Genomic DNA, 26,822 nt, shown 5'->3' with positions numbered 1-26,822 from the left:
AGATCTCAGGCTTAGGGTCTGCCCACTTCCCAACATGTGAAGCCAAGTCCATCCCAATAGCAAGGCAAGAAGGGCAAGTTTTTCTATCACAAAGATCCAGTCTATCACAAAGCTCCCAGTCTAAATTTGCTGACCACCATCCTAGGAAGACAAAGACAGCAAACACCTTAGATGATGGATCTCCCCAGAATGCAGATTTAGCCTGCGCGGACCTCCGGGTCTGGTTATAACTCACTGCTAACCAGGATGGGGCCTCCCAGACCAGTCTGAGCTCTCTGAGGAGAAAGCTACAATGAGTTCCCTACGCCCCCAGGAATCATCTCTAACCATTCGCAACATGAGTAAAAGCAGCAAAATAAGGGCAGATTCACAGCATCCACAGTGGTCTGGTCCCTGACACTATAATCCAGCTCGGAGAGAATTAGCGAGGTGAGGTCCACATGTGTCCAGACCTCTTTACCTGGGGGCCTTGTTCCCTGCATTGGCTGGCCTTGGAAATCATCTTCCTGACCAGCCCTACCCTTGCTCTCTCCCAGACCAGAACAGATGAGCTGACTGGCAGACCCGCAGCCACGCCCCAAACCAGAAACTCCAGATTTGGGCAGGAGAAGATGAGGTCCAGAAAGGAGGATGGCAGAAGGGCAGGGCACTCCTCGAAAGAGGGACCCAGGCAGTAAAGAATGCCAGCTGTATCGAAATCACAAAAACCTGGAAACAGCCCAAATGACTACCCACAGGTGGATGGATAAACTCGCTGCACTGGATCCACACAAAGGAATGCTGCTGCTGCTGCTGCTGCTGCTGCTAAGTCGCTGCAGTCGTGTCCGACTCTGTGCGACTCCAGAGACGGCAGCCCACCAGGCGCCCCCGTCCCTGGGATTCTCCAGGCAAGAACACTGGAATGGGTTGCCATTTCCTTCACCAATGCATGAAAGTGAAAAGTGAAAGTGAAGTCGCTCAGTTGTGTCTGACTCTTCACGACCCCATGGACTGCTCCTCCGTCCATGGGATTTTCCAGGCAAGAGTACTGGAGTGGGGTGCCATCACCTTCTCCGCAAAGGAATGCTACTCAGCAACAAAAAAGGAAGAAGTTCTTGCTACAACACAGATGCATCTCAAAATAATGATGCCGAGGGCAAGAGGCCAGACAAAATAAATCAGGCAGCTTTATCTGACGCTCTAGAAAATGCAAACTCATCCACTGTATTGGTTTGTGGTTATGAATAAACTTTTTTATAGTTATTACTTTATGTTCATCAAGTGCAACATTAACTTTTCATTTACTTATTTATGTTTGCCACACCATGCAGCATGTGCGATCTTAGTTCCCCAGCTAGGAGTCAAAACTACACCCCTGGCACTGGAAGCACAGAGGATTAACCACTGGGCCACCACTGAAGCCCCACAAATAAACATTAGCGATAGGGGATCAGTGAACAAGGCAATGAATGAGCTATATCTAACTTACTGGTGCCTTGGTGCCCTCTCTGTAAAATGGGGAGAGTTTATATTCACTTCAGAGGGCTGTTGTGAAGATCGATAATTTAATCCACAGAACCACTTACTAGAGGCCCCCCACACACGCACACATGCACTTATTACAGTCGCCGTTTGGGGTGTCACCGCTATCTGGTCTCTGCACCTCCTCCCCCGAGGAGCACAGGCTCTGCATGGCTGTCATACCCTGGATGCAGGCCGAGCTAGGCATCCCTTCACCACGTCCTGGGACACTGGTGGCGTCACAGAGGGGTCGAGTCTGAGCTGAGAATGCTGGGTTCAGATCCTATGACTTATCTTAAGTAACCTGCCAACTGTACGCCTGCAGCGCACTTTGTCCACATTTAACTTTGACCTTAATTGTCACTGCTTACAAGCACGAAGCTTTAAGAAAAAAAGAGGGGGTATATGGGTAGCTGGTTCACCTGGTTGTGCAGCAGAAACTGACAGAGCAGTGCAAAGCAACTATACTCCAATAAAAATTAAAAAAAAAAAATAAGCTACAAGGATACACTGTACAATATGGGGAACATAGTCAATACTTTATAATAACTGTAGAGTATAACTTAAAAATTGTGAATCACTATACTGTGTACGTGTAACACATAATATTGCACATCAACTGTATGTCAATAAAAAGTTAAAATTTGAAAGAAACAACAAAAAAGAAATAATGCCTATTCAGTCCTAAAAAAGAATGAAAGACTGCCACGTGCAGGCACATGGATGGACCTGGAGACGCTCATACTGAAAGGACGAAGTCAGAAAGACAAGTATCTTATGATATCACTTACATATGGAATCTAAAATATGACACGAATAAATATATTTATGAAACAGAAACAAATTCATGGACACAGAGCTCTAACAGACCTGTGGTTGCCAAGAAGCAAGGGGAGGGGGGAAGGACTGGGAGTTTGGGGTTAACACATGCAAACTTATCTATTACTGTTGTTCAGTCAGGTCTGACTCTTTGTGACCCCAAGAACTGGCACACCAGGCTTTCCTGTCCTTCGCCATCTCCCAGAGTTTGCTAAAACTCATGTCCATTGAGTCAGTGATGCCATGCTGCCATCTCATCCTCAGTCACCCCCATTCTCTGCTGCTTATCCACAGGATGGAGCAATAATAGGGTCCTACTGTCTACATCAGATCAGATCAGATCACTCGCTCAGTCATGTCCCACTCTTTGCAACCCCATGAATCGCAGCACACCAGGCCTCCCTGTCCATCACCAACTCCCAGAGTTCACTGAGACTCACGTCCATCAAGTCACTGATGCCATCCAGCCATCTCATCCTCTGTCATCCCCTTCTCCTCTTGCCCCCAATCCCTCCAAGCATCAGAGTCTTTTCCAATGAGTCAACTCTTCGCATGAGGTGGCCAAAGTACTGGACTTTCAGCTTCAGCATCATTCCTTCCAAAGAAATCCCAGGGCTGATCTCCTTCAGAATGGACTGGTTGGATCTCCTTGCAGTCCAAGGGACTCTCAAGAGTCTTCTCCAACACCACAGTTCAAAAGCATCAATTCTTCAGCACTCAGCCTTCTTCACAGTCCAACTCTCACAGCCATACATGACCACAGGAAAAACCATAGCCTTGACTAGACAAACCTTTGTTGGCAAAGTAACGTCTCTGCTTTTGAATATGCTATCTAGGTTGGTCATAACTTTCCTTCCAAGGAGTAAGCGTCTTTTAATGTCATGGCTGCAGTCATCATCTGCAGCGATTTTGGAGCCCCAAAAAATAAAGTCTGACACTGTTTCCCCATCTATTTCCCATGAAGTCATGGGACCGGATGTCATGATCTTAGTTTTCTGAATGTTGAGCTTTAAGCCAACTTTTTCACTCTCCACTTTCACTTTCATCAAGAGGCTTTTGAGTTCCTCTTCACTTTCTGCCATAAGGGTGGTGTCATCTGCATATCTGAGGTTATTGATATTTCTCCCGGCAATCTTGATTCCAGCTTGTGCTTCTTCCAGTGCAGCGTTTCTCATGATGTACTCTGCATAGAAGTTAAATAAACAGGGTGACAATATACAGCCTTGATGAACTCCTTTTCCTATTTTGAACCAGTCCGTTGTTCCATGTCCAGTTCTAACTGTTGTTTCCTGACCTGCATACAAATTTCTCAAGAGGCAGATCAGGTGGTCTGGTATTCCCATCTCTTTCAGAATTTTCCACAGTTTATTGTGATCCACACAGTCAAAGGCTTTGGCATCATCAATAAAGTAGAAATAGATGTTTTTCTGGAACTCTCTTGCTTTTTCCATGATCCAGCAGATGTTGGCAATTTGATCTCTGGTTCCTCTGCCTTTTTTAAAACCAGCTTGAACATCAGGAAGTTCATGGTTCACATATTGCTAAAAACTGGCTTGGAGAATTTTGAGCATTACTTTACTAGTGTGTGAGATGAGTGCAATTGTGCGGTAGTTTGAGCATTCTTTGGCATTGCCTTTCTTTGGGATTGGAATGAAAACTGACCTTTTCCAGTCTTGTGGCCACTGCTGAGTTTTCCAAATTTGGTGGCATATTGAGTGCAGCACTTTCACAGCATCATCTTTTAGGATTTGGAATAGCTCAACTGGAATTCCACCACCTCCACTAGCTTTGTTCATAGTGATGCTTTCTAAGGCCCACTTGACTTCACATTCCAGGATGTCTGGCTCTAGGTCAGTGATCACACCATTGTGATTATCTGGGTCATGAAGATCTTTTTTGTACAGTTCTTCTGTGTATTCTTGCCATCTCTTCTTAATATCTTCTGCTTCTGTTAGGTCCATACCATTTCTGTCCTTTATGGAGCCCATCTTTGCATGAAATGTTCCTTTGGTATCTCTGATTTTCTTGAAGAGATCCCTAGTCTTTCCCATTCTGTTGTTTTCCTCTATTTCTTTGCATTGATTGCTGAAGAAGGCTTTCTTATCTCTTCTTGCTATTCTTTGGAACTCTGCATTCAGATGCTTATATCTTTCCTTTTCTCCTTTGTTTTTTGCTTCTCTTCTTTTCACAGCTATTTGTAAGGCCTCCCCAGACAGCCATTTTGCTTTTTTGCATTTCTTTTCCATGGGAATGGTCTTGATCCCTGTCTCCTGTACAATGTCACGAACCTCATTCCATAGTTCATCAGGCACTCTATGTATCAGATCTAGGCCCTTAAATCTATATCTCACTTCCACTGTATAATCATAAGGGATTTGATTTAGGTCATACCTGAATGGTCTAGTGGTTTTCCCTACTTCTTCAATTTAAGTCTGAATTTGGCAATAAGCAGTTCATGGTCTGAGCCACAGTCAGCTCCTGGTCTTGTTTTTGCTGACTGTATAGAGCTTCTCCATCTTTGGCTGCAAAGAATATAATCAATCGGATTTCGGTGTTGACCATCTGGTGATGTCCATGTATAGAGTCTTCTCTTGTGTTGTTGGAAGAGGGTGTTTGTTACAACCAGTGCATTTTCTTGGCAAAACTCTATTAGTCTTTGCCCTGCTTCATTCCATATTCCAAGGCCAAATTTGCCTGTTACTCCAGGTGTTTCTTGACTTCCTACTTTTGCATTCCAGTCCCCTATAATGAAAAGGACATCTTTTTTGGGTGTTAGTTCTAAAAGGCCTTGTAGGTCTTCATAGAACCATTCAACTTCAGCTTCTTCAGCGTTACTGGTTGGGGCATAGACTTGGATTACTGTGATATTGAATGGTTTGCCCTGGAAATGAACAGAGATCATTCTGTCATTTTTGAGATTGCATCCAAGTACTGCATTTCGGACTCTTTCATTGATGACGATGGCCACTCCATTTCTTCTGAGGGATTCCTGCCCGCAGTAGTAGATATAATGGTCATCTGAGTTAAATTCACCCATTCCAGTCCATTTCAGTTTGCTGATTCCTAGAATGTCGACATTCACTCTTGTCATCTCTGTCTAGATAGGGAACTATATTCAATCTCCTGGGATAAAGTATAGTGCAAAAGGACACGAAAAAGAATATATTTATATATATTAAAGAAAAGAAAAGCTCTAACACTGTCTGTTCCTACCACCAAAGAGCCAAAAGAGCCAGAGGCTTCCCAGTGATCCCCACCCTATGCAAGAGAGCCACAGCCTTCCCAGTGATCCCCACCCTACCCCAAAAGAACCAGAGACTTCTCAGTGATCCCCACCCTACCCAACAGAACTACAGCCTTCCCAGTGATCTCACCTTACCCAACAGAGCCAGAGCTTTGCCAGTGATCTCCACCCTACCCAACAGAACTACAGCCTTCCCAGTGATCCCCACCCTACCCAACAGAACCACAGCTGTCCCAGTGATTCCCAGCCTACCCAATAGAACTACAGCCTTCCCAGTGATCCCCACCCTATCCAAGAGAGCCAGAGCCTTCCCAGTGATCCCCACCCTATCCAAGAGAGCCAGAGCCTTCCCAGTGATCCCCACCCTACCCAACAGAGCCAGAGCCTTCCCAGTGATCCCCACCCTACCCAACAGAGCCAGAGCCTTCCCAGTGATCCCCACCCTACCCCAACAGAACCAGAGCCTTTCCAGGGACACCCACCCTACCCAAGAAAGGCCAGTGGTGAAATGTTCCCACCCACCCAGGTGTCAGGTTTCACCTGACTTCCCACCACCTTGGGCCCTAGCCTGTGGGTAGCTGGTGCTCAGGCTCAGAGCACCCTAACACTGTGCTGGCTGCCAAGAAGAGCTGGTCTTCTCCCTCCCACCTGGAGGAAGTGGACACCCAGCTCCCCTGCAGGGGCAGGGCAGCTTTGCCTCCATCCCTGATGGCGTCAGGAGAGGGTCAGGAGGTGAGAGGAGGGGTGAACTGGCATTTGCCCCCTCCCCCACATCCCAGTCCACAGGGGCCAGTGGGAGATCCATCCCACTCCACAGTGAGAAAGCTGAGCTCGTGGCCCTGCTCCCAGGGGCCCAGGGGAGGCAGTACTGCAGGAAGGTGTGAGAGAGACTGAAGAGGAGCTGCACTCACCCACGCTGACCATATGAGCGGAGTGGTGAACCCAGCAGAATCACAGACCCCAAGGCTGCCGATGTCCACCCCACAAGGCCTGTGTCTACACTTCAACAGTGAAACTCCCTACCGAGAAGGTTAAACAGGATCCAGAGTCCCCTGGCACAAACCCAAGGTGTCCAAAACACAGCTGAAACCCACCTGTGTCCCAAGAACCAGGATGATGCAACTGGACTGAGCAAGGACAGTTGACAAAGGCAGCCCTGGGAGACCCGTGTCCAAAGCCTCAGCACAGCAGTCACAAACACGCTTCCACAAGAACTGCAAACCCTCTCAAACAAATGCAAGCTGAAAAGCGACACCTCCAAGGGACTCCTAAGCAGGGGAAAACATTTCTCTTCCTTTTTAAAAAAAAATTATTATTGGAATATAGCTGCTTTATAACGTTGTGTTAGTTTCTCCTGTACGGCAAAGTGACCCAGCCATGCGTACACATATATCTCCTCTTTTCTGGTTTTCATTTAGGTCACCACACAGCACTGAGTTGAGTTCCCTATGCTGTTCAATAGGGTCTCATTAGTTACCTATTTTATACACAGTAGTGTATATATGTCAATCCAATCTTCCAATCCAGACCACCCCGCTGTCCCCCTTGGTGTCCATATGTTTGTTCGTTTTCGTGAGTCTCTTCTTCTGCTTTGCAAATAGCTTCCTCTGCACCATTTTTCTAAATTCCACATATGTGTGTTAATATACAGCATTTGTTTTTCTTGCTTCACTCTGCATGACAGCCTCTCGGCATTTCTCTTCCTTCAGTCTTAGTGACTTTTGGGTTTCTTTTCATCAGAGAATAATTTGCTAAGATACAGCTCCAACATATCTGAACCCAACAGAGTTAATTAGACATTTACTGAGATCCTGCCATGTGTGAGGTCACTGGGCCTTGCTCAGGGTTGCTCACCTTGCTTCTGGGTTTAACCCAGTGACAGCGACAGGCACAGGCAACATCACCAGCTCAGGGCAGGAGGGGCAAAGTACCCAAAATGACGCAGGAATAAAACCACATGGGAGCTCTGCAGGAGGGCGCAGTCAGCCCAAACAATAAGGATGCCCTGAGTGCCGAGATGGCAGCAGACACAGTGAACAGGGGAAGTAAGGGAGGGGAAACAGGAAGCAGACACAGAAGTCAGGGGAGCAGCTGATCCAGAAACCGAGAGACGAGCGGATGCACAGGAAGGAAGGAAAGAAGGCACTCGTCAATGCATGCGGGCGTCTGAGAGACCTGTTCACGGCGAGCTGACGTGAGGACCAAACAGCTGGGCACATGCTGTGATCTTCTGCCCTCGAAGAGAGGAAGGCAGAAGCTGTTCCATCTTTAGTGAGATTCTGAGGACACTTTGGTTCAAACGATACTGTAAATGGGAAGGAGTGACTGATCCATGCAACTAGGCAGAGAAATGGTCTCTACCCTTAGCCAAGCCCTGTCTTGCTACGTAAGTTAAAATAACTGCAACAGCAATAATGAGCTCTTCTCTGCCTGTACCTCAAGGGCAAACAAGCCAGTGAGAGAGGCGCTCTCCCACCAGCCACCCTGCAGGGGCAGGACAGCCTCTATGGGCCATGGCGGGGGCAGGGGCGCTCGCCAGAGGCTGGGCCATCAGTGGGGCCGCGGCAGGGACACTGAGCCTGGGGACACGATGCTCTGACCCAAGTGAGTTAAAAGCTATCCAGCAACAACAAAACAAGCAGCCAAAACACGGGACCCGAGGATGGCGAGGTGGAGAGAAGCACTCAGAGGCCTCTTTGGGATCTGGAGTGGGAAGACAGAAATCGGATGATAGAAGTCATATGCACCTTTATCTCTCTCATCACCATGACCCCAAATCAAACAGGTCTCCTGAGACCCAGTAAACTCTGCTGCCATCCTACCCATCCCACCCCACTTTACCACCCACAAATCCACGATTTCCATACTGGGTTCACCCAGGTTTGGGCTGAGTGCCCTGGTGGGAGCCACTGTATAAAGAAGCCTGAGGTGACAGTAACCATTTCCCTAACTGCCCTCCCACTGGGCCCCCTCAGACCCTCTTATTTTGTGATATAGCATCTTTCTGGAACTCCAGGGCTGGGTTCCACCCAACCCACAGACCCAACAGAAGAAGAGTGCTCAACGGAATCACGCTCCTCAAGTGCATTTCATGCCTGCAGACAAGGCACCCCCAGCACCAAGGCAGACCTGGTATCACATGGCCGCTCACCAGGAACTTACAGAATAAGTAGATCAAAGTCAGGAAAGTAAGAACGGATTTATTGACGGCTTCAATCAAGCATGCTATTTAATGTGCTCAGGTGAGCTTAACGTGGGTCAAATGTGTTCCCTGTACTACAGAGGCTTATCAAGGATGCCAAGGACCCCCACCCTGCACCCTGGCGGGCATGCATAGTCCACAGAGCCTGCTGTAACGGTCTGAGCGTGGAGTCCATGGACCTGTGCACCCCCGAATCCCTGCACATCCCACCAGCATGCATTTCAGGAACTGGCCAGGGCGAAGGGTGCAGTATGCAGCCACGGAATATCACAAACCAGCTTTAGAAAGCCAAAGGCTTTCCACCCTGGCTCATCCCTGCTGAAGCCCATCACAAGAATGGTCACAGGGACACAGAGAAGCAACAGAGGCTCCCACAGCCCTGCCCCTCTGGGTCAGTGGGGGCTCCAGGCCCTGTCTCAGCCGTGGGTTCCACAGTGGTGCTGGGACAGGGCATCTGAGCAAGAGTCCCGGTCAAGGAAGGGTTCTGGGGCTGAAAACGTTTTGGAAAGTCCCCACAGGACACTCTCTGGGGCCACCCTTTAGTCACTGTACCTGCTGAACCTCTGGGGACCAGGGCTGGGCAGTCACAGACACAGCTCCCCACCCTCGGGGGTCGGTGGGATGGATCCCAAGCTGTGCCTTCCGCACCAGTGGACCCACTGCCTAAGCTGCGTGGATAATTAGATTTTGAGCCCAAATAGGAGGATTAACTGTTAAACGAGGCTTCATTTCAATGCTGTGTCTGTGCCAAGAGGTGCCCGGCCCGGCTGTCAGAACCCACAGGTTTAAGCCTTTTGTGTTTGACCAATCTGACCAGAAGGAGGACAGGCGGTGCAGGCTGGTCAGGTGCGCTGAGAAGTGGGGACTCGGGAGGCTCAAGGGTGTTTTCTCGCCTTTTTCAGATGTGTCTGTTATACTATGAAGGCTCGGCAGAAACAAACACAGTCCCCATCTTCCAGGCATCTCAGGACAATTCGGAAGGGCTACAGGTGAAGGGGAGGCAGGACCAAAGAGCAGGGAACCAGCCTGAGTGCATCATGTGGCCCAGGCCCCAGAGCATCCCACACAGTCTACACAGGGACAAGGCAAGCCCCCGACACCTGGGCCTGTGCCCGAAGCCTCGGACTCCAGAGGTGGCGCTGTCATCAGCCACAAAGTGTGTATTTTCACTATAATTTATTCTCCCAGGAGACAAGGTGCTTCTGTGATCTTCATACACCTCTGCTGGGAGGAGAGGATAAAGGTCCCATGTCACAGAAAGGAGTCTGTCTAAGGGCACAATCTTCCCACCACGAGGGCCATGAAGGTTCAGGAAAGTTCGAGAGGCCTCACTGACATCCAGGGAAGAACATCACACTGCAGGAAACATCAACCGTCCTGCCCACTAATCAGAGGGAAACATGAAAACATCACACGTGCACTTGTTGAACTCAGAACAGAATATGTACCAAGTTAGCCTCTAAGATAAGGAAGACACTCGGTAAGCATCTACTGAATGAACCCAAAAGATTAAGAACCCTTCTTTGCTCTGTGGACCACAGAGGAAACCTGCAGGGGAAGTACAAGGTCAGCAAGGAGGCAACAGAAAGGAGAGGTGGAGAAATGAGCTGGGAAGCAGGAGGGACGCAAGTGGACAGAGTATACCCTTCCTACAGAGGACGGTGGGCCCCAAACCCCAGTCCCCCTTCAGCCACTTGGCCTGGGGGGTGTTCCCCGCTGTTAGGGGATAAATTCAAAACAGCCATGGTTAAGCCCCAACCTCCAGGATCTCAGAATGTGACTGTGCTTTAAAGACATAATGCAGATAAAATGAGGACTTCCTGGAGGCCTCATCCCATATATGACTGGTATCCTTCCAAGAAGAGGACGTAGAAACACAGCCTGTGAGGTCACAGGGAGAATACGGCTGTCTACACACCCGGAGACAGGCCTCAGGAGAGGTTAGCTTGCCCACACCTTGATCTTGTACTTCTGGCCTCCAAGATTGCCAGCCGGAATGTGGCATTTATTCTAGCGGCTGAGCTGACTGATACAGTCTCCACTACCCACTACTCTTTCAGAGCAAAGGCTCCAGCAGACGCACGTGCAGGAAGGCCATCCAGCCTCTGCTCTACCAGACACCTCAGACATACCAACAGCATGGTAAGAATCCATAGCCAGGCCAGCCGGGGTGAGAGAGAAGGTCCATCGCCGCGTCAGCCTCCTCAGGAGGCAGTGAGGTGCAAGGGGCCAGCACCTGCCCCGGGCCGTCACAGCGCACCTGCCCTGGGCCGTCACGGCGCATCCACCCCGGACCGTCATGGCACAAACGCCCCCAGTTGCAGTGGTACAGGTGGGCAGACCCCCAGCAGAGGGGAGAAAACAGCCTGAGCAGGGCCCTCCACCTTGGCTCTAAAACGAACAGCTGCCAACTCTTGAGAGCTTGCCATGAGAATCTCAGAATAACCTGGGAGCATATCAGCACTCAGGCCTTCCCAAGTGGCTCAGTGGTAAAGAATCTGTCTGCCAATGCAGGAGACACAGGTTCAATCCCTGGGTTGGGGAGATCCCCTGGAGAAGGAAACAGCCTTCTCCAGTACTCTTGCCTGAAAATGCCATGGACAGAGGAACCCGGCAGGTTACAGTCCCCGAGGTGGAAAAGATTCAGACACGACTGAGCAGCTGAGCACACGTGCAGATCAGCACTCACTGCACAGAAAGCAAGGACTGGAGTGGGTGAGCAGCAGGAAAGGTGGCTGAAAGGGTGGGCTGCAGGGCCTGGACCAAGCTCCTTGTGATCTCCCCTCCCACCCACCTCAGCTCAAAGATGGGGATGGGGGGAGGCCACCGAACAGGTGGGGCTCCCTGCAGAAACCCTGGAAGGAAGGGCCCAGTGGGACGTTTCTGCTCACACTTGGTGATTTGCAATAAGATGCATTTACTATTCTCCCTTTCATCAACAGTGAACAGACCCACATCCTGCAAAGTAACCAAACAGAGCTTACCTGTCGGGGGCTTGCTGGGGCTCTGGGTGTCTGGCGGCCACCTGGCTGGAACGAGGCACCTAGAAGTAGCGGCTGGTCACGGTCACAGGTCACGGTCACGGGCCACTGCCCCCTGCAGCCCCCTCTTCAGGCTCAGCATGCTGCCCAGCTCTGAAGCTGAAAGGCAAGGAGGCCTCCACTGAACATGCTAAATTTGCACAAGTGTGAATTTTATACCCTGCACCCAAGAATACAAGTTTTAAAACAATTTTTTAAACAAACAGATGTGTTTTTTTTTTCCTTCTTTTCAAAGAGACTGTTTAAAAGACAGACTCTTCGAAAGGAGTCCACAAGCAGCGGGTTTCTAGTCGCCATGGTGCTGACCACAGGGACAAAGGCCCACAGACACCAGAAATGCCTTGGGAAGCTGCTGGTCCCAGGTCACTGCCCGAGTGCTTCCCTCACCCCCCCAAAAAAAGCAGGCAGGTAAGGACTGGGCAGGCCTCTGCTCTCTTGCAAGGCCAAGTCTATACCTGTAAGTCATCCCTGGCACCTAGATCACAGCCCACATCCTTCCCAGGTCCTCCCAGGCTACAGCCCTCATCCCACCCCCTGGGGACCATCCTCATCTGAGACCATGTTCTGGCCATTGTGCCCAGTGCCTGAGAGGCCCTGTGCAGGGCCCATGCGTGTGCCACGGGGGGAGTGGGAATCCTGGCTACTTCTCCTGATTCAATACTCTCACTTCTACTGTGAGGGCCAAGACATTGCTCCAGAGTCGGGGGTGAGGGGGACAGAGACAAAGGTTCCCCCTGCCAGAGGGGAACGTCTGGCCACCAAGAGAGCTCTGTGTGTTCCCCTCGGCAGAGGGGAGAGAGAGCTGCCTCCCAGAGGACCCTAGCACCTGATACTCAATGCCACAAAATCTCCCCAAGTCCAGAAGAAACACACTCACTCGATGACTCAGAGAGATCAGCAGAGAGCAAAGGTTCCGTGGACAAAAGTCCCGAGCGCCGCTGTGCCCTTGTGTCTGTGACACGGTGTCCTTGGGTGGAGGACACATCACCCAGGGATGTGGAACTAGCTTACCCTGACCACTCAATGGTGGAAACAAAGCCTGCCCTGCCTCCAACCTGACGTGGGAGAGGCCAGGGTTGAGGACTTAGAAAGCTACAGAAGAAGGTCCGTCTGGGCACTCAGGCTAAGAATCTGGTGCGGGAGCTGGACAACATCTGCCACCTCCTGACCCCACTCCCTCTCAGTGGGTGACCTGTGGGCGGATCACCCCACTCTCTGAGCCTCAGTGCCCCCCATTGCAAAATCAATATGAAGATACCATCTCCCTCCAGGGCTTCTATGAGCATGAAGTGAGCAAACGCATGTAAAGACTTAGGATAAAACACACAGTAAATGTTAGACAAACGCTAGTTATGAGCTCGGACACAGCAAGCAAGTCCCCTGCTGTCAGATGCTGAACACAGCGGCCACCTGCAAGCTGCAAAGGCTGCTGGTGTTTAGAGGGGACACTGAACTTCTAGGATCAAAAGGGGAGAGACCCCTGATATAGGACTCTCTGACTGCTCAAAGCTGAATATTACCCATGCATGCAAAGGCATTTGATGAAAGGTGCCTGCTTTCATCCTCAAAGAATGTGTAAGCCTGAAAAGTGTTATAATGTTCATGTCGAGTGGAACAACTCTAAATTCCAGTAGCTAAGTTGACTCCAAGTTTAAAAATCTTAAAAAGAAATAAAAAGGCGAATGGTCACACAGGCATGAGGGTCTTTGAACAACAACTGGCTGGCAAGTTGGCAAGGGCACCAGGTCATACGACAACAGAGTATCACATGCCCATCATCACCTCTAACCCTCACATCCTGAGAGGTCTCCCCTCATTTCCAGAGGAAAAATCTTTCCTTGGACATCATCCAAAAGCCCCAGGACCAATTCCAAATGCATCTTTCATGCCTGTGACCTTCAGCTGACAATATACATTCAGGAGATTTACTTTTTATACTAAAAGTTTTTTTTAAATGACATAGTTGCCTGTCAAGCTGTTCACCACTTCAAGCATTTTCATCTATCTTTAAGAAAGTGGATATGTAACTACAGCAGATAAAACAAAGACATGATTTTTGAACCTGATGAGCTGAAAAGAGGTACTAAGATACAGCACCCTCCTCAGGAAGAAAGGCAGAGGTGCTATTTCCAGGGCCCCATCACCTGGACCCCCACAGGCTTCCTGTAGGAACCGGACCAGCTGCACCCAGACCCACGGAAGAGATGGAACTCTCTGGGTGCTGATCACCAATTGGGTGGTTCCACAGGCAGACATGACAAAAACTTGAAATCTTCAAGAATATACAAACTTGGGCGAAAAAGAAATGTCTTCACTTACTTCCAAAATGTTTCAGAAACAAAGGACCTCTTGATTTCTGTTGAGTGCCTCTGATCCCTTCCAGAAATTCCTGAGTTAATATAAAGTTTTCCTTCTGTCTAGCTTTCTCACACTAAATATTTAGAGTCATAACAGTCACTATTTAGACACTCAACAAATCCCAAGCTTCACTATGAGGCTGTTCGGCCAGTTTGGAATGAAGGCTGGGGCTTCTCGAGAGGGGACAAAATACCTTTCATCAAAAAAATTAAACTCAGGATTGTACTGACCTCAGAGGCCCCTCTGTTTTCATGGCGTAAGAAGGCGCTTAGAAGACAAACTGAGAAATATATGAATGAAATGGAATTGAAGATAAGGCAACGTTTTCTAAGTGATGATAAAAATCTCGGGATGCTATCGCCAGAACCTTTGGACAGCTGAAAAGGAACACAGTTAAAGCTGAGGACCCTCACTGTCCCCCATTGCCATCGGATGCACCTAGACGGGACCTGCATTCCAGTGATGCTACAGCTACTTCCAGGGCAGAGATGCTAGAACGTGAGGATAAGGATGCTGGCAACACACGGAAGTTCAAACCCAGGAACGCTCCCATTCAAATGCCAACATCATGCTTTGAAACCACACACACGAAGGAAAGGTCTGGGAACAAGGGCAGTGACACTGACCCAGTCTGGGAAGGGCCTTCCCACGGTGGCCCGTCCACCAGCACACAGCCCGAGCTCCCCAGGACACAGAGCACGGCCCAGGACAGGGCACTCGCACCCCAGAAGGAGCTTCCCAACTAAATGCCATCATGCAAACTTACCCAAGGCCTATGAACGGGTCCAGACCCTATCTGGTTCTCAAGTTCAGGGTCAAGCGGAACCAAGGATACTACCAATCCTCACCATGGGGCTTCTGGGGGACACCAAGCACGTCTGAAGATGGGCTGTCCAAAGGAAGCCTGTCCAAGGCCAAACAGGACAGAAGTGCAGTGGGATGAGGGGACTGCCTCCCTGGAACAGGCAGGACTCTTCTCCCCAAAACGGACCCAGAGTCCACAGGGCAGCGAGGGGCAGGACACACAGACACGCACGTAAGTGACTAGAAGACAGACTGAAAATAGCCACTCTCCACAGCTGGCACGCACACACGCCTGTGCTAGTTCAGCACTACGAGCAGCCCAGCAAAACAAACACTATCACCACCCTTCCATGAGAGAGATAAAAGGCCTAGCTGTCTGGAAACATTAAGTTCCTAAACGGGAAGACTAACCGTCACAAAGGTTTCCATCGTCTTCAAATAATGAACTTAAAAATTAAAATTAATTTTGTCAATGAAAAGCAGTATCTCAAGAAAACTGACAAAATACAATAAAAGGTAAGACTGTCCAGCGTAGAGCATTAACAGAACAACGTTCTCATCACAGAAGACGCTGTAAAGTGCAGTGAAGTCGCTCAGTCATGTCCGACTCTTTGCGACACTGTAAAGCAAAAGTCATTAAAACAGGGTGATGCTGTATAGAAATCCTTCTAGTACCACCAGAAGGGCTGGGCTTACAAATATGAATGTTACCATTTCATTACAGCAGCACAAACTATCCTAACAGGAGACTGTGTCCGAATCGCCAAGCTCCCACAACGAGCACACAGGACCCATGGGATGGGAAGCCCTGAGTCCCCTCTTCCCTGACTCTTCCGATGATGCTGCGCAAGATAAAGATGACACCATGATGATCCAGACGTGGCCATGACCACCTTGAGTGACAACGTCTTGTGTCAGACACCTCGCCAAATGCTTTACAACTGTTTTCGAAGATTAAAAGGAGTAAAACGACATGAGACTCATAATAAGACACAAATGCTGCTAAGTCACTTCAGTCATGCCCAACCCTGTGCGACCCCATAGACGGCAGCCCACCAGGCTCCACCGTCTCTGGGATTCTCCAGGCAAGAACACTGGAGTGGGTTGCCATTTCCTTCTCCAAAGATACAAATGAGTAGTTCTTAATTAAGAATAATGAAATATTATCAATTCTTGAGGTAGAATTATGACCCCATTTTATAGGTGGAGAAACCAAGCCTGGGAGGCAATATAGTAGCTGTCGAGCTCGCACAGCTAAGAAATGGAAGAGGTGAGATTCAAATCCATAGATGTTTGAATCCGCCTACCTGCTTTAGTACTTTGCTGATAAACTATCATTTGCATAAGAAGAAAATAGACAACCTTTGCACTTATTTGTAAAGTTGTTCTTCATTTTTTTTTCTTTCAATTACATTGTTTGGAGCGTAGTTTATCTTTTCTCTTTTAGAGAAATAGAAAGTAGCCATAAAGAAGAGCCTGAAATTCAAAGCATAGAGGATAGGGGAGGGGGGGACCTCCTGCTTGCAGGAATTAAGATTTCAGTGATGGGCATAAAATAAGGAGCCTTCTTAACCTTATAACAGGCACCTACCAGACACCTCCTGCAGGCAGGTGGCCGACACAAGACAGAGGCACCAAAAGATACACAGACCATCTGGAGAAAACCACAGTTACAAAGGACACAGGCACCCCAACATTCACAGCAGCACGATTCACAACAGCCAAGCCACGGAAGCCACCCAACTGTCCACTGACAGAGGCATGGATAAAGAAGATGTGGTACATATATACAACGGAATAGTACTCAGCCACCAAAAGTGAAACAATGCCATTTGCAGCAACCTGGATGAACCCAGACAGAGAGTATCACAGTAGGTGAAGTCAGAAAAAGACAAATATCATATGGTATCACTTACATGTGCAATCTAAAAAAAATGACACAACAGAAAAGACTCACAAACATAGAGAACAGACTTACGGTTACCAGGAGGTAAGCGTGGGAGGAGGGATAAATTAGGAGTTTGGGATTGACATATACACCCTACTATACATAAAAGAATCGACAGGACCTACTGTATAGCACAGGGAATTTTGCTCAATATTCTGTAACAACCTAAATGAAAAAAAGAACCTGAAAAAGAATGGATACATGTGTATGGTTAACTGAATCACTTTGCTATATACCTGAAACTAACAACATTGTTAATCAACTATACTCCAATATAAAATAAAAATAAAAAACAAAAAAACAAAAAAAAATACCAGACTCAAGTTCTTCACCAGGAGGCAAGGAAGGAGAAACCAACTCATCTACAGCCAAAGACCATCTGTGCAAAGTCCAGAGGGAAGCAAAAAGCCTCGAGAGAAACTACCATGAACACAGGCAGCAATCTGCACTCAGTAAATCTCTCTTATTAAAATAACATGGGATGAGCAGCCCAGTGCAAAAACAGGGAGAGGACAGAAGCAAACAATTCGTCACACACACACGAAACACACTCAACTTCCCAAGTAACCATGGAAACACACTACAGCAGCAATGAATGAGCTATACATTTTGACACATCTGACTGCTGAACATTTTAAAAACTGACATGACCCCTGGGAGTTGGGGTGGCCTTGGAGCAAGGGGGCTCTCCTAAGCCATAGGCGGGGCTCCTGAACAGGCTCTGGGCAGCCGAGCATCTCCCAAACGTCAGTGTTAGAAGCAGGAATCTCACTTTTTGTAACTTATTGTCACCTGAGCGTGCAGACACACACACAAAGAGCGATTACTGCCACACCCAGGAACACCGGAAAGCTGGAGCAACCCAGATACACCTACTCACCACCACCTCCCCCTTCAGCTCCCAGCAGTGGCTCCCAGCAGGTACACGTGGCAGAAACCCAGGGGCTGCCTGTGGCCTCCCTGACCTCCTGCCCGTGCAACCCACAAGGCCACTTAATTTTGGCCGAAGAAGCATCTGAAATCTATCCACTGCCTTCAGCTGCCAACATCAGCCATCACTCCCCTCTGACCGTGACCCAGCTCCCTCCACATGCTGCGCCTTCACCCCTCACAAGCCAGCTGAGCGCTTGGGATACACCTTGGGGTACACAGAACGCCCACCAACAGCCCCGCCTGCCTTCAAGCTCCTGGGAAACAGCCACCTGCCCGATTCACCCTCCAGGCCCCTGGCCTCCCCTAAGTCCTGTCACTCCTCTCCTGCGACCTCTGTGTCCTCTGTCCAGGAAGCTCCCCTCTTTGTTCCTCCTCTCCTTGAAACCAATGTTATGATTAACCTCTCCATCCAAAACATTATTCCCTTTCTTGGCCCACACCTGGTCCCCTGGGGATTGAGGACTGACAGAAAAGAGAGCATGGAAGCCGAGAGGGTTCCTAGGGAGCCTCCCCCCACCGGGTACCAAAGCCCCTCTTTATCCCTATTTCTTGTTTGTACAAAAAGGCTTTCGTTTCCTATGCTTTTCCTGAGTTCCAAAGAGCAGACGCAAGCAGTTATTAACTAGGGAAGCGAGGGAATGCAGAAACAGAGGAAAGGAAGGAAACTAATGTCCAGCAAGGAAATTAATGACAAAAGCTCAGGGATAAAGCAGGGTCCCAGCTCCTCCTTAAGGGAGCATCATGACAACGTGATGCTCATCTGTGAGCTGTGCTGCAGAACTAAGACACCCCAGCTCCCCAGGTGGAGGGTGGTGACTACATACTGACTACAAGTGGGTAGACCCCAGACTGGCTGGAACCAGAAGGCTGATGACTCAGATTCCTGTCACCTCACCACCAACCAATCAGAAGGTCCAGGAGCTGCCCCCCTCGCCCCAAATGTTGCCTTTAACAACCATCTGCTGAAAGGATAGTGGATTTCAGGTCTTCTGAGCATGAACTGCCCCTTCTCCTTGTCTACCACCTGCAGTAAACACTGCACTTTCCTTCACCACAACCCATGTCAGCTGATGGGCTTTGCCGTGCCCCTGTGAGAAAACCCGAGTTCAGCTTGGTGACACCCTGCACGCATCCTCTCTGCCCCGTTCTGGCCCTACTCGCCGCTTGGATCCCGCAGGCCCTGCAGACCCATCCAGGGGGACTGCGGCTGCGTTCTTGCTGCTGACTCCATGTCTGCTTCCCCACCGAGGAGCTGCTCCACAGCCAGGGCCCAGGCCTGTAGCAGACACTGCAACACCCTCAGCTCCCAGCATGGGCCAAGGGTGCAAGGCTTTGCTGAGAGGGTGAAAACACCTCCCGATGGGAGCCTGGGCAGGTCTTCCAGTGCAGAGATTCTCCAGGCTGGCAGGTGGATCCAGTGGGGAAAACCCCACCAAGTGGGGTTAATAGCCCCAGCAAACAGCCCGCTCCCTCCAAGGCTGCAGCTTCTCGGTCCTGGGATGAGATGACCCAGTCCTGACCTCATGCGAGGATGCCGTTGACGCGACTCCCACAGCGCTTCTCAGAGAACTGGCGAAGGGAGCTCTTGACTAATGGTGACTAAGATGAAGGAGGAAGCGAGATAAGGACTGACATGACACTCTTGCAGAAAGGGGGAACTGACAACGGTGTACAAGCTTGTCTGGAATTCCACAGAGAAAAAGACCCAGAAGAGCCCCGAGCATCTCTGACGGGAGGGAGGCCGCGGGGTGAACAGAGAGTGCAAGGGACTCGACTCCGCAGACTTTGGGGCTGGAATTTTCACAGTTAGGCAATTATGTAATATCATTTATCTTTCTAGGAAGAACTGTCATCAAGGTTCAGAACAGTGGTCCTGCCTGCTCCTCTGCCTCCCCACCCCTCACCCTGGATCCTGATGACTCCCCGGCATCTCCTCCCTCTGCCCAAGCAGCCTCTGACCATTCTAGGAATTCCAGAGAATTCGCTGCCCCCTCCCGCCAACAATGAGGCCATTAAATGCTTCCGGGAGGTCACATGAAAATGATTTCAGGGCTCCTTTGTACAGGCTGTTTCTAGAAATGCCAAGGATGTGCCTCTATTTTCTTTTCTTTTCCTTTCTTTTGTACTTTCTTCTCTTCGGAGGTTAAAAAAAAAAAAAGAATGAGGAAAAGTAAATGAAGACACTGTACCTCGAGGAGAAAGCACACAGTTTACTCTTCAGGCAGCAACAGTTTTGCAGGAAGAGGATCAGCCAACAGCTGGGTAGGGCTTCTCCCCTCCTCACCAGATAAACCGACAGGAAATGGAGTCAATCTTGTTCAGAGGCTTTATTGCCACTCTGCAAATACCCCGTTACCAGCATGCGCTAGTGCACAGGGAGTACCCCGAAGTCCACCACCCCCTCAGCTTCACACTTTAGGTTTCAAAGAGAAACACATCTTTTCTTCCTCGGGACCATTGAGGAGTCATGACTGTGGGTTCTAGGTTTCTAGAAGGCAATGGCACCCCACTCCAGTACTCTTGCCTGGAAAATCCCATGGATGGAGGAGCCTGGTGGGCTGCAGTCCATGGGGTCGCTAGGAGTTGGACATGACTGAGTGACTTCACTTTCACTTTTCACTTTCATGCATTGGAGAAGGCAATGGCAACCCACTCCAGTGTTCTTGCCTGGAGAATCCCAGGGACAGAGGAGCCTGGTGGGCTGCCATCTATGGGGTCGCACAGAGTCGGACATGACTGAAGCGACTTAGCAGCAGCAGGATAAAGTATGACAAGCTGGTCCTCAGCTCAGACAGAAATCAACATTTGAGGAAGAATGACAGACACAGAGGATTACCCGAGGCAGAAGCGCTTACAACACGATGACCCGCAGGTCTGAGACGTGCTGTTGCACATGGAGGGCAGGTCTAGCAGGGCTGTGCACAGACCCAGCATGGAGGCACACTGGAAACTACCATGCTTAACCACTTCCTCCACTGCTGTTTCTCTCATAAGATCTAACAGCATGAACCTGCAATGGCTTTGTCTCCATGTGACAGTCCTCTTCATCCCTGCTCAGTCCTATCAGTGGCTCACCAAGTCCCTGCTGGCCGGGCCGCTCAGCCCTCGAGTAGCCAGAGAATATCACCAGCGTGCCCAGCTACCCCTGGTGTTCCATCCACAAGCCACAGCTGACCCCTGAAGGGGCGGTATAGGCCCTTGAAAGGCCCCCCAAATCCACATGTCAAAGCCCAGACCCCCAAGGTGGTGGCGCCTTTGGGAGGTCCCTAGGTGAGATGAGGTCATGAGGGTGGGGTTTCCATAATGGGATTAGGACCCTTGGAAGAAGAGCTCAGATGTAACATACAACACGGTGAATATAATTCACGTTGCTCACATTATACGTGAAAGTTAAGAGTAAATCCTAAGAGCGCTCATTGTAATAGAAAACTTTTTTTCCCTTTTACTTTGTATCTATATGAGATGATGGGTGTTCACTAAACATACTGTGGCCATCATTTCATGATGGATGTATCAGAGCAACATGCTATATACCTTACAGGTATTCAGAGCAGTATGTCAATTACATCTCAAAAACATTGGGAAGAAGCAAAAGAGAGGAGACCAGAAAGCTAGTGTGTACTGCGTGTCCACCTCGGGAGGACATGGAGAAGCTGGAGTCTGCAAACTAGGAAGATGCCCTCGTCAGACACAGAATCTGCCAGCACCGTGACCTTGGCTGTCCAGCCTCCAGAGCCGTGGGAGGTGCACATGTATTGTGTGACAGCAGTCCCTGCAGACTAGGAGGGGTGGGCACCTGGAAAGGTGTGGGCACCCCCAGCACAGCTGCTCAGAAGAGACAGGAAGACTCTGTTGCTCCCTAAGCTCAGAGCATGAAGGACTTGAAGCCTGGCCCCGGCACCGTGAGTCACCAGCCCTCAGAGGATGGGCTCTCCTCTGCCACATGGCCCTTCACTTGGACCTACAGGCTCTGGGGCCACACTCCAGCAAGCAAACTGATCTGGTCTGGCAGGCGCCCCACGCTCTGGTCCTCTGAATCCACGTCTCCTAGTCCCACAGATGTCACAGCGTGGCAGCCAAGACAAGGGGCCCCTCCCACTGACCCTGCAGCCCCTGGGCACACTGCAGGCATGGCTCAGGCTCTAGTGTGACCACTGGGGCCCGGGAACAGTCCACACATGGTTCTATATCAAGTCATCTCCCAGATGCTGTCTCACAGTGAGCCCAGCACGACACGGCCTGGCCACCCTGTGCCCACCATCAGCTCATCAAATATCCAATCTGTTCACACTGTGCCTGGGGCAAGGCTAAAGCTCTGACCAAAGGGGTGGCCGGACAGGGCAGACCCTCCCACCATTCATCGCATATTCCCATCCTTCCCACCCCCTGCCTGCACACTTGTCACACCCCAGTGATTCTGTTCTGGGAGCTGGGTCTGTGAGCAAAATTCCCAGGATGCTATGGATCTCAGGCTGCTTCTCTGTGTAAGGCGGGCATCTTCTCTTAGGGTGCAGAGTAAGGGTTTGCACAGAACAGTGCTGGGCTTCCCGAAATGCAGACGCAGCCACGGCATCACTCACGCCCCTGGGCTCGCATCCTCTCCTCGCCCAGCATTCGCTCCCAGGGACTTGACTGACTCTGCTGTGTAGGACAGTGCAGATGTGGAGGGGGGGGCTGGGCCCTTCTCCTAAGGTTAACAGTCCGCAGTATCACACACAGTCTGGAAAGCCAATGTGGCGTCAGGAAACACTGGCTCAGGCAGTTAGTTCTGTTTCTACGGGGATCTAGCATTTTGTGTAGAAAATGTGAGAACTCACATTGCTGCCTCGATTCCCAAGTAACTCTCATCCAGAATCAATTCCCCTGAAAGAAGAGCATGTTCTTTAGACACCAGTTGAAAGGTTCCTGCTGCTGAAGGCAGCACATCGCACTAAGGCTCTCGTCCACCCAGGAGTTCCCAGCCAACCACTGAACGGCTGGTACTGTCTTCCTTAACCATCTCTTTGCATGATCATCTGAGCCCTGAAACTCAGGATTCTTCTCCTGAATCCACTCCACCAACATGCATGGAGTGCTCACTATGTTCTCAATCCAGCTTGGGGAATCACAGAACCATCAGAATACAGTCCCTAAGCTTGTTTTCAATGCAAGATACAGGTGTCTGGCCAAATCTTGGTCAAGACCCTGGAACGATAATGTGGGAAGAGAAACAGCTTGCTGCACCCGTGCCAAATCATTGTTTTTGTCGATTCTGCAAAAATGGCTTGGACATGCTTATAAGACCTTCTGCATGAACTTGTTCTCAGGAATCCAGCAGGGGACTTTCAGCTGTTGATAATCCCCACGGGTAACAGCCCTAAATAACTGCTAATTTCTTTAGGAACCCAAGTCACTGACACATCACTGACCAAAAATCAGGTCCTCCCAAGTCTGGAAAAGTTTACTCCTTAGACCAGAGGAAAGGAAAAACAGGGAGACCATTCACCAGTCAGATGGTCTCTGAGGGGACTAGTCTCCCAAGCACATTATTCTCAAGCCCACCTGAGTTAGGTGAGTGCCCCTCAGAATACTCACTGTCCCTCATGTGAATGGTGTCCCGGGGGGTTGAGTCTCCTACTGCAAAGCTAATTCAGACTTCAGTTCAGCATCAATTTTCAAACTGAACATCTCATTCTCCATCTGCCCGTGATTTGAGCTATGTAAACAGTCACAACAAACTAACTTCCAATGGTCGCCTATACAGATGCCTAAAGTTCACTTTCATCTTCCTAGAATTCATTCTCTGCTGTTATCAAGATGACAGTTCAGTTCAGTCTCTCAGTCATATCTGACTCTTTGCGATTCCATGGACTGCAGCACACCAGGCCTCCCTGTCCATCACCAACTCCCAGAGTTTACACAAACTCATGTCCATTGAGTCAGTGATGCCAACCAACCATCTCATCCTCTGTCGTCCCCTTCTGCTCCAGCCTTCAATCTTTCCCAGCATCAGGGTCTTTTCAAATGAGTCAGCTCTTTACATTAGGTGGCCAAAGTATTGGAGTTTCAGCTTCAGCATCAGTCCTTCCAATGAATATTCAGGACTGATCTCCATTAGGATGAATTGGTTGGATCTTCCAATGAATATTCAGGACTGATCTCCATTAGGATGAATTGGTTGGATCTTCTTGCAGTCCAAGGGACTCTCAAGAGTCTTCTCCAACACTACAGTTCAAAAGCATCAATTCTAAGGCACTCAGCTTTCTTTATAGTCCAATTCTCACATCCATACATAACCACTGAAAAAACCATAGCTTTGACAAGACGGACCTTTGTTGGCAAATTAATATCTCTGCTTTTTAATATGCTGTCTAGGTTGGTCACAACTTTCCTGCCAAGGAGTAAGTGTCATTTAATTTCATGACTGCAATCATCATCTACGGTGAGTTTGGAGCCCCCAAAAATACAGTCTGCCACTGTTTCCCCATCTATTTGCCATGAAGTGATGGGACCAGATGCCATGATCTTAGCTTTCTGAATGCTGAGCTTTAAGCCAACTTTTTCACTCTCCTCTTTCACTTTCGTCAAGAGGCTTTTGAGTTCCTCTTCACTTTCTGCCATAAGGGTGGTGTCATCTGCATATCTGAGGTTATTGATATTTCTCCCAGGAATCTTGATCCCAGCTTGTGCTTCATCCAGCTCAGCGTTTCTCATGATATACTCTGCATATAAGTTAAATGAGCAGAGTGACAATATACAGCCTTGACATACTCCTTTTCCCATCTGGAACCAGAGTGTTGTTCCATGTCCAGTTCTAACTATTGCTTCCTGACCTTTGTACAGATTTCTCAAGAGGTAGGTCAGGTGGTCTAGTATTCCCGTGTCTTTCAGAATTTTCCACAGTTTGTTGTGATCCACACAGTCAAAGGCATTGGCATAGTCAATAAAGCAGAAATAGATGTTTTTCTGGAACTCTCTTGCTTTTTCCATGATCCAGCGGATGTTGGCAATTTGATCTCTTGTTCCTCTACCTTTTCTAAATCCAGCTTGAACATCAGCAAATTCACAGTTTACATATTGCTGAAACCTGGCTTGGAGAATTTTGAGCATTACTTTCCTAGCATGTGAGATGAGTGCAATTGTGCAGTAGTTTGGGCATTCTTTGGCATTGCCTTTCTTTGGCATTGGAATGAAAACTGACCTTTTCCAGTCCTTTGGCCACTGCTGAGTTTTCCAAATTTGCTGGCATATTAAGTGTAGCACTTTCACAGCATCATCTTTCATGATTTGAAATAGCTCAACTGGAATTCCATCACCTCCACTAGCTTTGTTCGTAGTGATGCTTTCTAAGGCCCACTTGACTTCACATTCCAGGATGTCTGGCTCTAGGTGAGTGATCACACCATGGTGATTATCTTGGTCGTGAAGATCTTTTTTGTACAGTTCTTCTATGTATTCTTGCTACCTCTTCTTAATATCTTCTGCTTCTGTTAGGTCCATACCATTTCTGTCCTTTATCGAGCCCATCTTTGCATGAAATGTTCCCTTCAGATCAGATCAGATCAATCACTCAGTCGTGTCCAACTCTTTGTGACCCATGAATCGCAGCATGCCAGGCCTCCCTGTCCATCATCAACTCCCGGAGTTCACTCAGACTCACGTCCATCGAGTCAGTGATGCCATCCAGCCATCTCATCCTCTGTCGTCCCCTTCTCCTCCTGCCCCCAATCCCTCCCAGCATCAGAGTCTTTTCCAATGAGTCAACTCTTCGCATGAGGTGGCCAAAGTACTGGACTTTCAGCTTTAGCATCATTCCTTCCAAGGAACACTCAGGACTGATCTCCTTCAGAATGGACTGGTTGGATCTCCTTGCAGTCCAAGGGACTCTCAAGAGTCTTCTCCAACACCACAGTTCAAAAGCATCAATTCTTCGGTGCTCAGCCTTCTTCACAGTCCAACCCTCACATCCATACATGACCACAGGAAAAACCATAGCCTTGACTAGACAAACCTTTGTTGGCAAAGTAATGTCTCTGCTTTTGAATATGCTATCTAGGTTGGTCATAACTTTCCTTCCAAGGAGTAAGCATCTTTTAATTTCATGGCTGCAGTCACCATCTGCAGTGATTTTGGAGCCCCCCAAAATAAAGTCTGACACTGTTTCCACTGTTTCCCCATCTATTTCCCATGAAGTCATGGGACCGGATGCCATGATCTTGGTTTTCTGAATGTTGAGCTTTAAGCCAACTTTTTCACTCTCCACTTTCACTTTCATCAAGAGCTTTTGAGTTCCTCTTCACTTTCTGCCATAAGGGTGGTGTCATCTGCATATCTGAGGTTATTGATATTTCTCCCGGCAATCTTGATTCCAGCTTGTGCTTCCTCCAGTCCAGCGTTTCTCATGATGTACTCTGCATAGAAGTTAAATAAACAGGGTGACAATATACAGCCTTGACGAACTCCTTTTCCTATTTGGAACCAGTCTGTTGTTCCATGTCCAATATTCCCTTAGTATCTCTAATTTTCTTGAAGAGATCTCTAGTCTTTCCCATCCTATTGTTTTCCTCTATTTCTTTGCAATGATCACGGAGGAAGGCTTTCTTATCTCTCCTTGCTATTCTTTGGAACTCTGCATTCAAATGGGTATATTTTTCCTTTTCTCCTTTGCTTTTCACTTCTCTTTTTTTCACAGCTATTTGTAAGGCCTCCTCAGAAAGCCATTTTGCTTTTTTGCACTTCTTTTCCATGGGGATGGTCTTGATCCCTGTCTCCTGTACAATGTCATGAACCTCCATCCATAGTTCATCAGGCAGTCTATCTATCAAATCTAGTCCCTTAAAAATCTATTTCTCACTTCCACTGTATAGTCATAAGGGCTTGGATTTAGGTCATACCTGAATGGTCTAGTGGTTTTCTGCACTTTCTTCTATTTAAGTCTGAATTTGGCAATAAGGTGTTCATGATCTGAGCCACAGTCAGCTCCTGGTCTTGTTT

General features: G+C 48.8%; 1 protein-coding gene across 8 annotated transcripts in view; it reads right to left on the bottom strand.

The window, feature by feature from the left end:
* GRB10 (growth factor receptor bound protein 10) overlaps positions 1–26,822 on the bottom strand; it is a 221,338-nt gene that overhangs the window by 170,302 nt on the left and 24,214 nt on the right. For 6 of the 8 annotated variants that reach the window (XM_024990511.2, XM_059885419.1, XM_059885420.1 and 3 more), the window contains exon 2: positions 11,750–11,905. The exons of 1 other annotated variant lie outside the window; for it this stretch is intronic. The gene's annotated coding sequence lies outside the window, so the exon portion shown is untranslated. Of the gene's footprint in view, positions 1–11,749; positions 11,906–26,822 lie in introns of those variants that run through there. One more of the 8 variants, XM_059885423.1, reaches the window with a different exon arrangement.

Source organism: Bos taurus, chromosome 4 (genome assembly GCF_002263795.3).
Source record: "Bos taurus isolate L1 Dominette 01449 registration number 42190680 breed Hereford chromosome 4, ARS-UCD2.0, whole genome shotgun sequence".
In the NCBI taxonomy this organism is placed as follows: Eukaryota; Metazoa; Chordata; class Mammalia; order Artiodactyla; family Bovidae; genus Bos; species Bos taurus.
The sequence above is the reverse complement of the archived record's forward strand: the minus strand, read 5'-3'. Positions and strand labels throughout refer to the sequence as shown.